Source organism: Solanum pennellii, chromosome 2 (genome assembly GCF_001406875.1).
Source record: "Solanum pennellii chromosome 2, SPENNV200".
In the NCBI taxonomy this organism is placed as follows: Eukaryota; Viridiplantae; Streptophyta; class Magnoliopsida; order Solanales; family Solanaceae; genus Solanum; species Solanum pennellii.
Genome location: NC_028638.1, coordinates 37272085 through 37287254, shown reverse-complemented (window position 1 = coordinate 37287254; position 15170 = coordinate 37272085).

The following is a 15170-nucleotide window of genomic DNA, read 5'->3' as shown; positions in this document are numbered from 1 at the left end:
CTTGATATCTCGGAGACGGCGCATTCCAATCTTGTATCTCAACTTCTCAAACGTTGATGTTGGCAATGCCTTAGTGAATAAATCAGCAAGATTATCACTTGAACGAATTTGTTGAACTTCTATCTCACCATTTTGTTGAAGATCATGCGTGAAAAAGAACTTTGGTGAGATATGCTTTGTCCGGTCTCCTTTGATGTATCCTCCTTTCAATTGAGCTATACATGCCGCATTATCTTCGTACATTGTGGTTGGTATATTCTTTTTCAAAGAAAAACCACACATTTCCTGAATATGATGGGTCATTGATCTCAACCAGACGCACTCTCGACTTGCTTCATGGATGGCTATTATTTCTGCATGATTTGAAGAAGTGGCTACCAATGTTTGCTTCATTGATCGCCAAGATATTGCCGTGTCTCCACATGTAAACAAATAGCCTGTTTGTGATCGAGCTTTATGCGGATCTGATAAATACCCTGCATCTGCGTAACCAATCAGTTCTGATTTGGATTCATTGGAATAGAATAAACCCATGTCCATGGTCCCTCGAAGATATCGAAGTATGTGTTTAACACCATTCCAATGTCTTTTTGTTGGGGAGGAACTGAATCTTGCCAGTAGACTTACTGCAAAACAGATATCTGGTCGAGTATTGTTAGCAAGGTACATTAGTGCCCCGATCGCACTAAGATAAGGAGTTTCATCACCAAGAAGCTCTTCATCATTCTCTTGAGGTCGAAATGGATCTGTATTGATGTCAAGCGATCTTACCACCATTGGAGTACTCAATGGATGTGAGTTATCCATGTAAAAACGCTTTAGTATCTTTTCTGTGTACGTTGATTGATGAACAAGTATTCCATTTGACAAATTCTCAATCTGTAGACCAAGACAAAATTTTGTCTTGCCGAGATCTTTCATTTCAAATTCTTTTTTCAGACACTCAACAGCTTCTAAAAGCTCTTTACGAGTTCCAATGATGTTCAAATCATCAACATACACAGCTATTATTACAAATTCAGATCCCGACCGTTTAATGAAAATGCAGGGACAAATCGGGTCATTTTTGTACCCTTTCTTTAACAAATATTCACTCAGACGATTGTACCACATCCTTCCTGATTGTTTCAATCCATACAGAGATTTCTGAAGCTTTATTGAACAAGTTTCTCTTGAATCTTTGTATGCTTCAGGCACTTTGAATGCTTCAGGAATTTTCATGAAAATGTTGTGGTCCAATGAGCCATATAGATAGGCTGTGACAACGTCCATTAGACGCATTTCAAGTTTTTCATGAACTGCCAGATTTATGAGATATCTGAAGGTGATTGCATCTACCACTGGAGAATATGTCTCCATATAATCAATGCCAGGTCTTTGAGAAAAACCTTGAGCAACGAGTCGGGCCTTATATCTCATGACTTCACCTTTCTCATTTCTTTTTCGTACAAAAACCCATTTGTACCCCACTGGCTTGATACCTTCAGGTGTTCGGATTATCGGTCCAAAAACTTCACGTTTTTCTAGTGAAGCCAATTCAGCTTGAATTGCATCCTTCCATTTTGGCCAATCATTTCTCTGTCTACATTCGTGAACAGATTTTGGCTCAAAATCTTCATCTTGTTGCATTATTTCAATAGCAACATTATAGGCAAATATGTTGTCAATCACAACATTATTTCGGTTCCACAACTTTCTCGTTGAGACATAATTCATTGAAATTTCATTATTTTCAGAAGTTCGAACCTCCTCATCATCATGTGTTATCACTTGGGTCTCATCTTGAGAAATTTCTTTCAACCCATGATTATCTTGATCATTTATTCCTTTTCTCTTTCGAGGATTTTTATCTTTGGAACCAATTGGTCTACCACGCTTTAAATGTGGTCTAGACTCATTTGCCTTAACAATTTGTTCCGTCGGGATATCAACTCGAACTGGAGCATTAACAGCTGGAATATGCGATTTAGTAATCCTTGGAAGATTAGTAAATGCATCTGGTAGCTGATTTGCAATGTTCTGCAAATAAATTATTCTTTGAACTTCTTGCTCACATTGGTTTGTTCGAGGATCCAGATGAGATAGAGTTGATGAATTCCAATCTATCTCTTTTCCCAACGACTTATGTTCTCCCCCTAATGTTGGGTATACTGATTCATCAAAATGACAATCAGCAAATCTTGCCTTAAATAAATCTCCAGTCATAGGCTCCAAATATTTTATGATTGAAGGAGATTCATACCCAACATATATCCCCAACCTTCTTTGGGGCCCCATCTTTGTGCGTTGTGGTGGAGCAATTGGGACATACACCGCACATCCAAAAATTCTAAGATGGGAAATGTTTGATTCTTGACCAAAAGTCAATTGTAATGGGGAGAATTCATGATAATTGGTCGGCCTTATGCGCACAAGTGCTGCTGCATGCAAAATAGCATGCCCCCACATAGACACAGATAACTTTGTTCTCATTAGTAATGGTCTAGCTATCAATTGCAGACGTTTAATCAATGATTCTGCTAGACCGTTTTGAGTGTGAACATGCGCAACTGGATGTTCAACTGTTATACCAGTAGACATACAATAGTCATTAAATGCCTGAGATGTAAACTCACCAGCATTATCTAGACGGATTGTCTTTATTGTATAGTCTGGAAATTGTGCTTTCAATCTTATTATTTGAGCCAGCAATCTCGCAAAAGCCATGTTGCGAGTTGATAATAAACACACATGTGACCATCTTGTAGAAGCATCTATCAAGACCATATAATATTTAAAGGGTCCACATGCAGGTTGAATTGGTCCACATATATCACCCTGTATACGTTCCAGAAACGCAGGGGATTCAATTCCAACCTTAACTGTTGATGGTTTAATGATCAACTTTCCTTGAGAACAAGCAGCACAAGAGAATTCCTTTGATTGAAGGATATTTGGGCTCTTTAAGGTGTGCCCATGTGAATTCTCAATGATTTTGCGCATCATATTAAATCCGGGATGGCCCAACCGGTCATGCCAAATGATAAAATCATTAAAATTAGTAAACCTTTTGTTTACTACGGCATGTGATTCAACTGTACTTATACTTGTATAGTACAACCCAGAAGAAAGTGCAGGTAATTTTTCATGCACAATTTTCTTCTCTACATTAATTGTAGTAATGTAAAGGTATTCAACCTTTCCTTCATTAGCCGTCTCAACATGATAGCCATTTTGGCGAATAACTTTGAAACTTAATAAGTTTCTTTGAGACTTACTACAATATAATGCATTATCAATGCTTAATATTGTCCCTCCAGGTAGTAATAAGGTCGCTCTTCCAGAGCCCTCAATTAATTTTGTACTACCTGATATTGTGTTGACATATGCCATTTTCATAACCAAATTAGAAAAGTATTTCTTTTCTTTTTATATTGTATGCGTTGTAGCACTATCAAGAAGGCATACATCTCCATTACTCATCTTGAATCCAACTGACAACTGGGAATTTCTTTGCAAGTAGCAACTTCGTGCTGATAACGTGTTGTAAAGAAAGCTCAGAATGTAAGAAGAAAAAGACAAGAAATATAAGATAGAGGAGAGAATTTTCTTATTCAAGTGTATCATACAATGGTGAATGATATCTCTATTTATAGTGTTGAGATATCATAGTCAAAGGTCACCTTGAAATTTACATAGTTATCATCAAGGTTCATATCACCTTGATATCTTATCACATTGGAAACACTAATACATGAATCCAATTAATTGTTGGATAACTCTAATGGATCATCCACATATACAATGGATTTACAACAATAGTATATATATATAGTAAAAAATTGCTCCTCAAATATAATAAATATTGAATTACGTATCCTTTCAAAAAGTTGTCTTCTTTATAATATATATCAATTTTTTAATTAAAAAACGTGGGACTCAAAATAGTAATTACTATAATGAAAGGTCCTTTTTTCGCGTTGATGTAATAAAAGTCGTTTTTCGTGTTAATGCAATATTGCACAAGAAAACTAAGAGATTTAACATCAATCAACATTTTTCCATTACAATTTAAAAGCAATATTTTAAAAGATTTGTACTGAATAATTTAATAACTAACTCATTTAAATCGATGCATGAATCAAATTCACATTAATATGGGTTTCTCTGATTTGGTAAAAGTCAAGAATATATGAAAAGATTTTTCGTTAAATAAATTTGATATTGACTAAAATCATTGAACTAATTTAATGCAAATTATTTTTATACCCAAAGGGCAACCTAGCTATTACTATAAAATGCTTAGCATGGTCTTCAATATTCATGAAAATAATAAGATGGGGATGAAAGATTGTCATGCACAAAACTAATATTGCTCATCATTTTGTATGTGCAGTAATTTTCTTTTATTTTTATTCACTCCTTTTTGTTCAGCCTAAGTATTTTATATGTCCTTTTTTATATTTTGATATACCTTCTTATGATTTTGTTTTTCTATTGAAATATCTTGTGTCCTAAGTGAAGAAATTAGTGATATACAATTCATGTGCTACTAATAATTAATGAAAGATTAACTAGTCAATTTGATATGCTTATTTGGCTCTCGATATTTTTTAATTTATTATTTATGAGTAGAGAGAGGAATAAATAAATGAGAAAAAAAAATCAAATATGATTTTTTTTTACCCTAAAATAAAATGGACCATTGAATTGGAGATAAATGATGGATCATAGCATGTGATTTTGAGGCTATATTTTTATTTAACTTTTTGTTTATAATCTATCGACCTTATTAGTCTATTATTCATGAGTTGAAACATTTATTTTACAAATTGACCCTATATATTATATATCTAGAATAAGTTATTTTGAAACATTTGTGTTGCTTAATTTATATTAATTATTCAAACGTTTATTTATTGTGATGAGAAGCTATTTATCGTTGATGTAAAATTTTAATTATGGGTGAAAAATTATCAAACTCCGGTCTTCAGATTATTGGTTGGATCCATAAGTAGTTAAGTAGTAATTTTTCAAATTAGAATGTCTACTTTTGCCTTACCGATATTATTTATGAGAATGTGATATATTCTTTTAATTGATTATTGAATGTTAATTATTACTCATACCTATAATTTTTTAATATCAAATGATTTAATCTTTTGTATATATTATAATTATAATTACTTACTAAAAGTGAAAACTCGAAAGTGTATAATTAAATTACATTTTGTCCCTACACTAAATCAAATACATGATAAATAAAATATTATATATCATTAACATACACATTAGAGCCGTCAATATGGGCTAGGCCCGTTGGGCCGGCCTGGCCTAACCCGGGATTTAATAGGGCTGGGCTATGATTTTGGAGCCCATTTATAAAAAGGGCTTTTTAGCCCGGCCTGAATAAGCCTGCTCATTTGGGGGGCTTGAGAAATATTGGTAGGGCCGGCCCGTGGGCATAAAAATTAATTTAAAAATATAATATAATATTAAAATTTAAAAATAAAGAGAGTCCAAAATCAAAATAATTAGGATAATATTTCTATTTAGATACTTATACTTTTAGTGGAAAAAAAAAACTTAATAAATATTAAGAAAAATGCACAAGTACCCGCTAGACTATGACCAAAATTCCAAAGACACACCTTAACTAAACTAAGGTCCTATTACCCCTGAACTTTTTTTTTTGTAATTTTATACACCTTTTGTCTTATGTGGCACTCTATGTGACTCCACGCAATTGAGGCGCGTCAGAAATATTTGAATGCCACGTAAGCCAAAGAGGTACTTACAAAAAATATTAAGTTTAGGGGGGTAATACGACCTTAGTAAGGTGTGTCTTTGGGATTTCGGTCATAGTCTAGGGGGTACTTGTGCATTTTCCCTAAATATTATAAAGATAATTTTATTTGTGAATTTGATTAACAAGTAGTGACAAGGTCTCATTTGTTTCCATTAAGATTAAAACGTTTGAATTTGAATACACATTTAAATATTAAGATGTGCATTAAAATCTAGATGTGTAAATCTGAATAAACATCTGAATATTAAAATATTGTCTCTGAATCTGAAAACTAAATTATTGGGACAGTTTGTTTTCAATATCTGAATGCACATATGAAATTAAACTTTATATCAATAAAATATTATAAAAATCTTGTTAGTAAAATAGTTTTTTCATATAAAATAATATTTTGAACATTTTTACCGTAACAAGGTAATATGATTTATCTTTTAAGAACTCAACATCAAGTTACATCATTAATATGACTATTTTTTGCACTCAAATACTTTGAGAATATAATATAATGCAATTTAAAATAGTTTATATAGAGTAGTAAATATATAGTTTAGGAAATATTTTATTTTATTTTATTTTATTATAGAAATTTTTTATTGTTATCGATCAAAACTAATACTTTTTTATTTTTTAAAACCTTGCTAAATATTATACATGGGAGTGCTTATCAATTCAAATATATTGATCAATTTAGAAAGTAAAAGATGTATATTAAGTTAATATGCATAGAGGAAATTATAATGGCAAGCATGTAGTTAATTAATTAAATAAGAAAACAATTTTTATGAGTTGTCGTGATTTAGTTGAATTAAGATAGGGGTCTTATTTTTTAGTTCGAATAATGTTAAGGGTGTGTTACAGATCTGATTCATTCAGATATATCCAGACTCATTAAGAGGCTTACAAGAAAATAAAACAAATGAACTTAATGAATTGAATCTGAATAATTAAGATCTAGTTCTTAAAAACAAACACACTTAATGAGACAAATCTGAATGATTAAGATTCAAACCCCATTAAGTGCAAACAAATGAGGCCTAACATAATGTAATATTGTTTTGTCGATATTTATGATAATATTTCTAAATTATAATTTATAATTTAATTTAATAATTATAAAAAAAATATAATTTTTTTAAAAATGGGCTGGCCCGGCAAGCCTGTAGCCCACGTACTTGTGGGCTGAGCCGATCATTTTCTGGCCCATACAAAAAATGGGCTAGCCCGGCCTGGCCTGGCCCGTAAAATGTCAAAGCCTGTATGGGTTAGCCCGAATGGGGTGGGCTAGCCCATATTGACAGCTGTAATACACATTAAAGATTCAATGAATGTTTGATTAAAAAAAAAGTAGATCTGCATTTGAAAAGTAATTGTCCATTACCGTTCAAAATAAAAAGTTGAATGTGAAGAGTCATTCTCAACAATTATGTAAAAAATACTTTTAGAATCAAAATTTTAATTTGTTTTTTAAGAACCAATTTACAAAGATTGATGTTATCATACAAAGTAATTGTACAATTTAAATTTCAACACGAGAAAAAAAGAGAGTGAAACTACAAATAAATGATAACAAAAAATACTCGAGTATGTCATCTATTTAATATTCTTCTTCATAGTATATTTTTTTTTATTATTTAGTGAATAAAATATAAATGGTAAAACTACTATTGTTAATTTCAACATATCCTATAACTCAACTTTTTAGTATATAGAAATTTAATAATAATAAAGGTCAAACTTTTAACGCACGTTCTCATAAATTGGTTATACAAATGTACTCATGAATTATACAAATAAGTGTGGATCATAAATATACAAACTATAACTAAGAAGCTTAATTAAATTTATTATAATGACTATTTGTGAAAAAAATCTTATTTTTTTTGTGACGAGTTTTGTGTTGTATCTAATAATTTAGTAGCTAAATATCACATTTGTTGTAGTGCGGCCGCGTGCGAACGTGAGACCAGCCACTTGCGAATCTGCACATCCTAAATGACAGTCATTCACGCTTGAAAGTTTTTTTGTCTCCAAAAATGTTTGTGGCGACGTATACACTATCTCCACTATATTATAAATTGTGGCTAACATGTCCCTACTATTTCTTTTAATATGTATAAAATTAATTAACAATTGTAAAAATAAATAAATAATAATATTATGATACTCCTTAAATTTCCATGGAAAAGTTTTAAAAAACTCATACCATTTTCCCACTAAATATCCACATGAAAACTCATGCAATTTTTCATTGTAAATATCCTTACTATTGAAGCCAATTGACATTTAACCTTAAATACCCCAACTTTTGAAGAATCCACAATGAGAAAGGAAAAGTTGAGATATGCACCTATTGCTTTGTTATTATTCGAAGATTTGGTTACTAAAGATTACCTAGAGAGGAACAAGGATAACTCAAAAATTTTCAAGTACTTAGCATAATATGTGCAGATCACAGTGAATGAGTGATATTATATGAGCTTATTGGGTCTTTTCATTCTTTAAATCAATCATTTGAGTCTATAATTTAGTAACTAGTGTAATATATAATTAGTATGTAGAAGGTCATGTAGAAGGTCCTTCAATTTCTTTTCCATCTGAGTGGCCACTGAAAGTCTTCTTTCATGATTTCAATGGGTGGAGGGATCAACTAATAAATTGTAAAGAATAGGTTCAAACGATTGAGTTATTTATTACTAATAACAGATAGTATTAAATAAATAGTATTAAATAATATTAGTATTTACTGTGTACTAATCCTAGTCCTATTAGGATTAGTACTCCTTAATTCTAGTCCTATTAGGATTAGTACTCCTTCCTATATCTCCTATATATATCTCCCATGTATTCCCTTATTAGGTTAACACTTCAATACAATCAATATTCCTTCATATGAAAAGCTGCATGAATTTATGAAGCTATCAAAAGTTCAATTTATAGAGTCCACACAAATCAACATTTGATTTTTGGGTTAGTAAAAAGGTGGTGTTGTGAGACTAACATTTTTATGTTACAGTGGGGTGAATAGAGCCGTCAATATGGGCTAGGCCCGTTGGGCCGGCCTGGCCTAACCCGGGATTTAATAGGGCTGGGCTATGATTTTGGAGCCCATTTATAAAAAGGGCTTTTTAGCCCGGCCTGAATAAGCCTGCTCATTTGGGGGGCTTGAGAAATATTGGTAGGGCCGGCCCGTGGGCATAAAAATTAATTTAAAAATATAATATAATATTAAAATTTAAAAATAAAGAGAGTCCAAAATCAAAATAATTAGGATAATATTTCTATTTAGATATTTATACTTTTAGTTGAAAAAAAAAACTTAATAAATATTAAGAAAAATGCACTAGTACCCCCTAGATTATGACCAAAATTCCAAAGACACACCTTAACTAAACTAAAGTCCTATTACCCCTGAACTTTTTTTTTTTGTAATTTTATACACCTTTTGTCTTATGTGGCACTCTATGTGACTCCACACAATTGAGGCGCGTCAGAAATATTTGAATGCCACGTAAGCCAAAGAGGTACTTACAAAAAAATTAAGTTTAGGGGGGTAATACGACCTTAGTAAGGTGTGTCTTTGGGATTTCAGTCATAGTCTAGGGGGTACTTGTGCATTTTCCCTAAATATTATAAAGATAATTTTATTTGTGAATTTTATTAACAAGTGGTGACAAGGTCTCATTTGTTTCCATTAAGATTAAGACGTTTGAATTTGAATACACATTTAAATATTAAGATGTGCATTAAGATCTAGATGTGTAAATCTGAATAAACATCTTAATATTAAAATATTATCTCTGAATCTGAACACTAAATTATTGGGACAGTTTGTTTTCAATATCTGAATGCACATATGAAATTAAACGTTATATCAATAAAATATTATAAAAACCTTGTTAGTAAAATAGTTGTTTTTCATATAAAATAATATTTTGAACATTTTACCGTAACAAGGTAATATGATTTATCTTTTAAGAACTCAACATCAAGTAACATCATTAATATGACTATTTTTTGCACTCAAATACTTTGAGAATCTAATATAATGCAATTTAAAATAGTTTATATAGATTAGTAAATATATAGTTTAGGAAAATATTTTATTTTATTTTATTTTATTATAGAATTTTTTTATTGTTATCGATCAAATAACTAATACTTTCTTATTTTTTAAAACCGTGCTAAATATTATATCATGTGAGTGCTTATCAATTCAAATATATTTATTAATTTAGAAAGTAAAAGATGTATATTAAGTTAATATGAATAAAGGAAATTATAAGTGGCAAGCATGTACTTAATATTAATTAAATGAGAAAACAATTTTTATGAGTTGTCGTGATTTAGTTGAATTAAGATATGAGTCTTATTTTTTAGTCTGAATAGTGTTAAGGGTGTGTTACAGATCTGATTCATTCAGATATATCCACACCATTAAGAGGCTTATAAGAAAATAAAACAAACGAACTTAATGAATTGAATCTGAATAGTTAAGATCCAGTTCTTAAAAACAAACACACTTAATAAGGCAAATCTGAATGATTAAGATTCAAACCCCATTAAGTGCAAAAAAATGAGGCCTAACATAATGTAATATTGTTTTGTCGATATTTATGATAATATTTTAAAATTATAATTTATAATTTAATTTAATAATTATAAAAAAATATATTTTTTAAAAAAGTGGGCTGGCCCGGCAAGCCTGTAGTCCACGTACTTGTGGGCTGGGCCGACCATTTTCTGGTCCATACAAAAAATGGGCTAGCCCGGCCTGGCCCGTAAAATGTCAAAGCCTGTATGGGTTAGCCCTGATGGAGTGGGCTAGCCCATATTGACAGCTCTAGGGGTGAAACTACTGTTACTCTTGAAAATATGATATATTGGAAGGGATTTTTGTTTTCAGTGACTCTGTCCCTTCCCCCCCCCCCCCTCAAACCTCTGATTGAAGAAAATCTTGAAAATGCGCAAATAAAGCTTATCAAATTGAAGTTTAATAATCAACATAGATGATTGATTATCAAGATTTATTTTTTCTGGATAAAATAAGTGTTCATATTTTCTCAATAACTATTAATTTGGCAAGAGAGATGCGACTAACGCTAGTTGCATACCTCTTGGAAGATTAACAACTATTGAGAAAATAGGAGTACCTATTTTGCCTGAAAGCACAAATCTTGATAATCAAAGAGAAACAAAAACTTCATACTCAAATTTCCTATTACTGTTCATGAAAAAATTAAATCATCTACTTTGATTATTAGTTATCCGATAAGCTTTCTTCGCGCATTTTTAAGATATTCTTCAATCTCCACCAACTCAGGAAATTGAAGGGGAACAAAACAGATACTCAAAATAGAGAAGCTTCTCGAAATCATCATATCTTCAAAAGTAATAGTAGCTTAACCCTACGAAAAGACAAAAATGTTAGTCTCACAACACCACCTTTCTACCAACCCAAAAATTAAGTTTTGATCCATTAATTTGGTCTCTATAAATAAAACTCTTGATAGTCCCATAAATCCCTACAACTTCTTATATAAGATGGTGGATAGACTCAATCATTTGAATATATTCTTTCCATTTTATTTGTTGATTTCTACATCCATTGCAACCATGAAAGAAGACTTTCAATGGCCACTCAGATTCAGATAGAAGAGGAATTTAAGGATTTATACAAATATCACTCGTTCACTGTGATATACACAAATCATTCCAACTACTTGAAAAAATTTGGGTTATTTTTGTGCCTCTTCAGACAATCTCTGGTATTTTCAAAAGGGCTTAAGTCATCCACGATTCCTTAAAGCTATCCGCATATTTCGTTTAAAATGTCACGATTCGATTTTTTAAGTCATGATGACACCTACTATAACCCATCAGAAGGTAAGTCAACTCGTAATCGGAACATCAAGTAATAGGTCTGAGGGTAGAAACTAAACAAAAGTAGGCAAAATTTAAGATAAAAATAAAAACAGGCGAAAGCAAACCAAAACATATATACAACTAAAAATCCCTCCCAGAACCTGAAAGTCACTGTATAGAGCTACCAACAAAACATGTATGAGTCCCAAAAGTGGATCACAGCAACTAGACTGTCTCGAAAGGCAAAAGACAAGCCTAATATATATAGAGATGGAGACTAAAATAGTACAAAATGAGTGTGCTCACCCCCGCCTTTGGATCAGACTGCTCCAAACTCGATCAACACTGGCTACTAGTGCTCAAACATGCATCACAAAAATAAATACAGAGCGTAGCATGAGTACTAAACAACAGGTACCCAGTAGGCATCACAGGCCCATTGATCTTGAAAGTAAAAAATATGAAAAGAAGAAATAGCACAACCAGAGGTCAGGAACGAATGTCTAAGTAACAACAGAATGCACATGATTGTAGGAAGAACTAACTAAAGTAATATATAAGCTATCTACACCTAACTGGACCCCCATAAGCCGAGAAGGTACACTCGTGCACAAGTTTAAATAAAAACCCGCATGGGTCCCCATAAGTGCGACGAGTGCACATAATAACTATAACTAAAAAGTGAGAACTCAAGACTGCAGAACATCAAACCAGAACCTTAACCCCAATTACTAGAATCTGACGATACGGAGGCCGTACCTCAAACTGGATGCTCACCAAAGGTACACAAGTATTCAATCACAAGTATCAAGTAACTGGATGCTCTAGATAAGTATGCGAGTGGTCGAAGTCGGACCTTGAACAGGATGATCTACATAAGTATGTGGGCTATCGAGGTCGAATCTTGAACCAGACGATCCTCGAAAATTATCAATGAGGTCAAGGCCGAACCTTGAATCTGGATGTTTATCGAGAATATCAATTAGGTCGAGGCCAAACCTTGAATCTGGATGCCCGACAAAGATGCCAATATAGCGGATGAAAGAGTCTCTATCGATCCATAATCATAAATATCCATGGAACGCCATCCATACGCAGCCAATTAATGTAAGTCCTTGGAATCGAATTGCGGAGCAGAACCTAGTGTTGCTGACATAACTCATGAAGTCGTAGCATAAAAAAAGCAAGGATAACTATTTTCGGAGCAAGCGTATCGCCTAGCTAAGGCCCAAACTATCAGACTCAAGTCTGCTACACTAGTATATATGGATCTAAGTCGGTCGAGCGATGTCAGGGGAAAACTAAGTCCTATCAATTCTGAGTCATGCATTTCTAAGACAATCTCTAGTCAAACCTAAACTAAGGCCCAACATGCTTCAAATAAACAATAATTAAGCATACAAGTACTCCACATAAAAAAGAGGGTCAATTAATAACACAAAACATGCTCAGAGTTACCCGATAATTCCTGAAATAGGCCGAAAACATGATTTCTGAACAACTATGCGTGATTCAATAGCTACCCAACCCAAATACCAACTAATCAACATGCATTCACATGCTCGAGCTCAATCTAAGACTACCTATGGACCGATCACGCGCGCTCCAAAATTATTTCTCCGGAGCTTTTCCTTTTCAAATGGCCTCAAAGCGCTGCTACACTATCAAAAATAAAGTCACAACATTATTACGATCGTTTAGACACTAAAATTGCAAGAAACAATGATGGGCCAATTTTGGGCTCAAAATGAGGAAAATGGGATCCGCGATGAAAATTTCAGAATCAACCCTAAAATAGGTCCTAAACATCTCTCTGAACTTGTGTTCCAAATTGTAACACAAATCAGAGCTCGAAATAATCCCAACACGAACATGCAATCAAAAACCCAATATTACACTTAAGAAAACAACAATGACAACAACTATTTAATTTACAAGAATTTACCAAAAACGATGATTCAACTACTGAAACCAATGACACCACAAAGATCTTCACAAAACCCCACAATCTGGACTCGTGAATCACCAGATTCAGACCTAAAATAGTCAAGAAATCATATTCTAAAAAATTTTCAAAAGTTGAGCTCAAAAATGAGTTATGTCAGCAGCTAAAACACAATTTTTACCTTCAACGAAACTTCAAATACGAACTCCAACCACGCCAACACGTTCTCCTTGAAAAACCACTCAAGATAGCCTCAAGAATCTCTGAAATTGGACCTAAAATGGCTGAGAAAACAAGTCTGAAAAATTCCACAATCAAGCGCACAAAAAGGGGGTCGTGGCAACATGTATTTTACGAATTTTACCTTAAACAAGAACCCCACAAGATGAACCTTTGAATCACTGAATTTGGACATGAATTGAGAAAGTTAAACCCTTTTAAAATTTTTTAGAACAAGTGTTTAACTTTCTGCATAAATGCACCAGATTCAGCATTTTTCGGAAACTTAAAAACTCTGATGGGACGCTCCAAACTCGTTCGGAACCCCGTGCATATAAACTAGATACGAAAACATACCAAAATTGATATTCAGGACTCAATGACACAGTCAAAATTTTCGTACGAGGTCATCTCGATAAAAATTAGATCCGACTTTCAAAGGTCCTTTTAAACCAAAATCCACCGAGGAGCTCAGAATGAGTCCGGAGGTCTCAGGAGTCGAAGAAAAGGTCGTTCTAGACCAAACTCGATATTTCAGGGCTAAATGCGCTGACAGAATTTTCACCAGAGCGCGTTTTCCAAGAATATAGACCAAAGTCAGCCTTAGGCCAAATTTCAAAGGCTAAAACGCCTAAAGGTCCAAACTCGCACCGAAAGCCTCGGTACATGTGCCGATTATGCTACTAGCCTAATTTGGCCATTTCGAAGCTTATGGAAATCTCATAATTTCATTTTGAGTTTGTTTAACTGACAAACTGGCTAAAAGTCACTTTTCGAGCTTCAAGGCCTCTAAACATGGAAAGCTAAACAAAATCCAAACGAACAACCAGGCCACCGAACTGTCAGTGCCAACAAGTCATAAATAACTTGGGGATGTTATAGAAATGTTCTAAACCACAGAAAGGAACCATTAAGGAAAAAAATGACATGGAAGGTCATTACATTTAAATACTTCAACTAAAGTTTGTACCTATTGAATACATATATACACCTTATAATTGATATATATTTGCCATTTTTTTGACAATTAGCTTAAAATATGAGATATGTGTAGTACACTTATTGTGACATGACAGTGACATGACAAATTGATAAATTAAATGATGTCATGTGTAATTTAAATCTAAAAATGTATTTTAAAAATGAAATTCTAAAAAATAACAATTTTAGTCTATTTTGAATTATTTTTTAAAAAGATTAACTAAAAAAAGTTAAAAACGTCTATTCTGAAAAAAGCCACATACACACCCACGCCACCAGTCCTCTTCGTCGAATCACGTACTCTCAGTTTCCCCGCCGGTATCGTGATCACAATGAGTAAGCCTTGCCTCTTCGCCCCAAATAGTATGACATGGT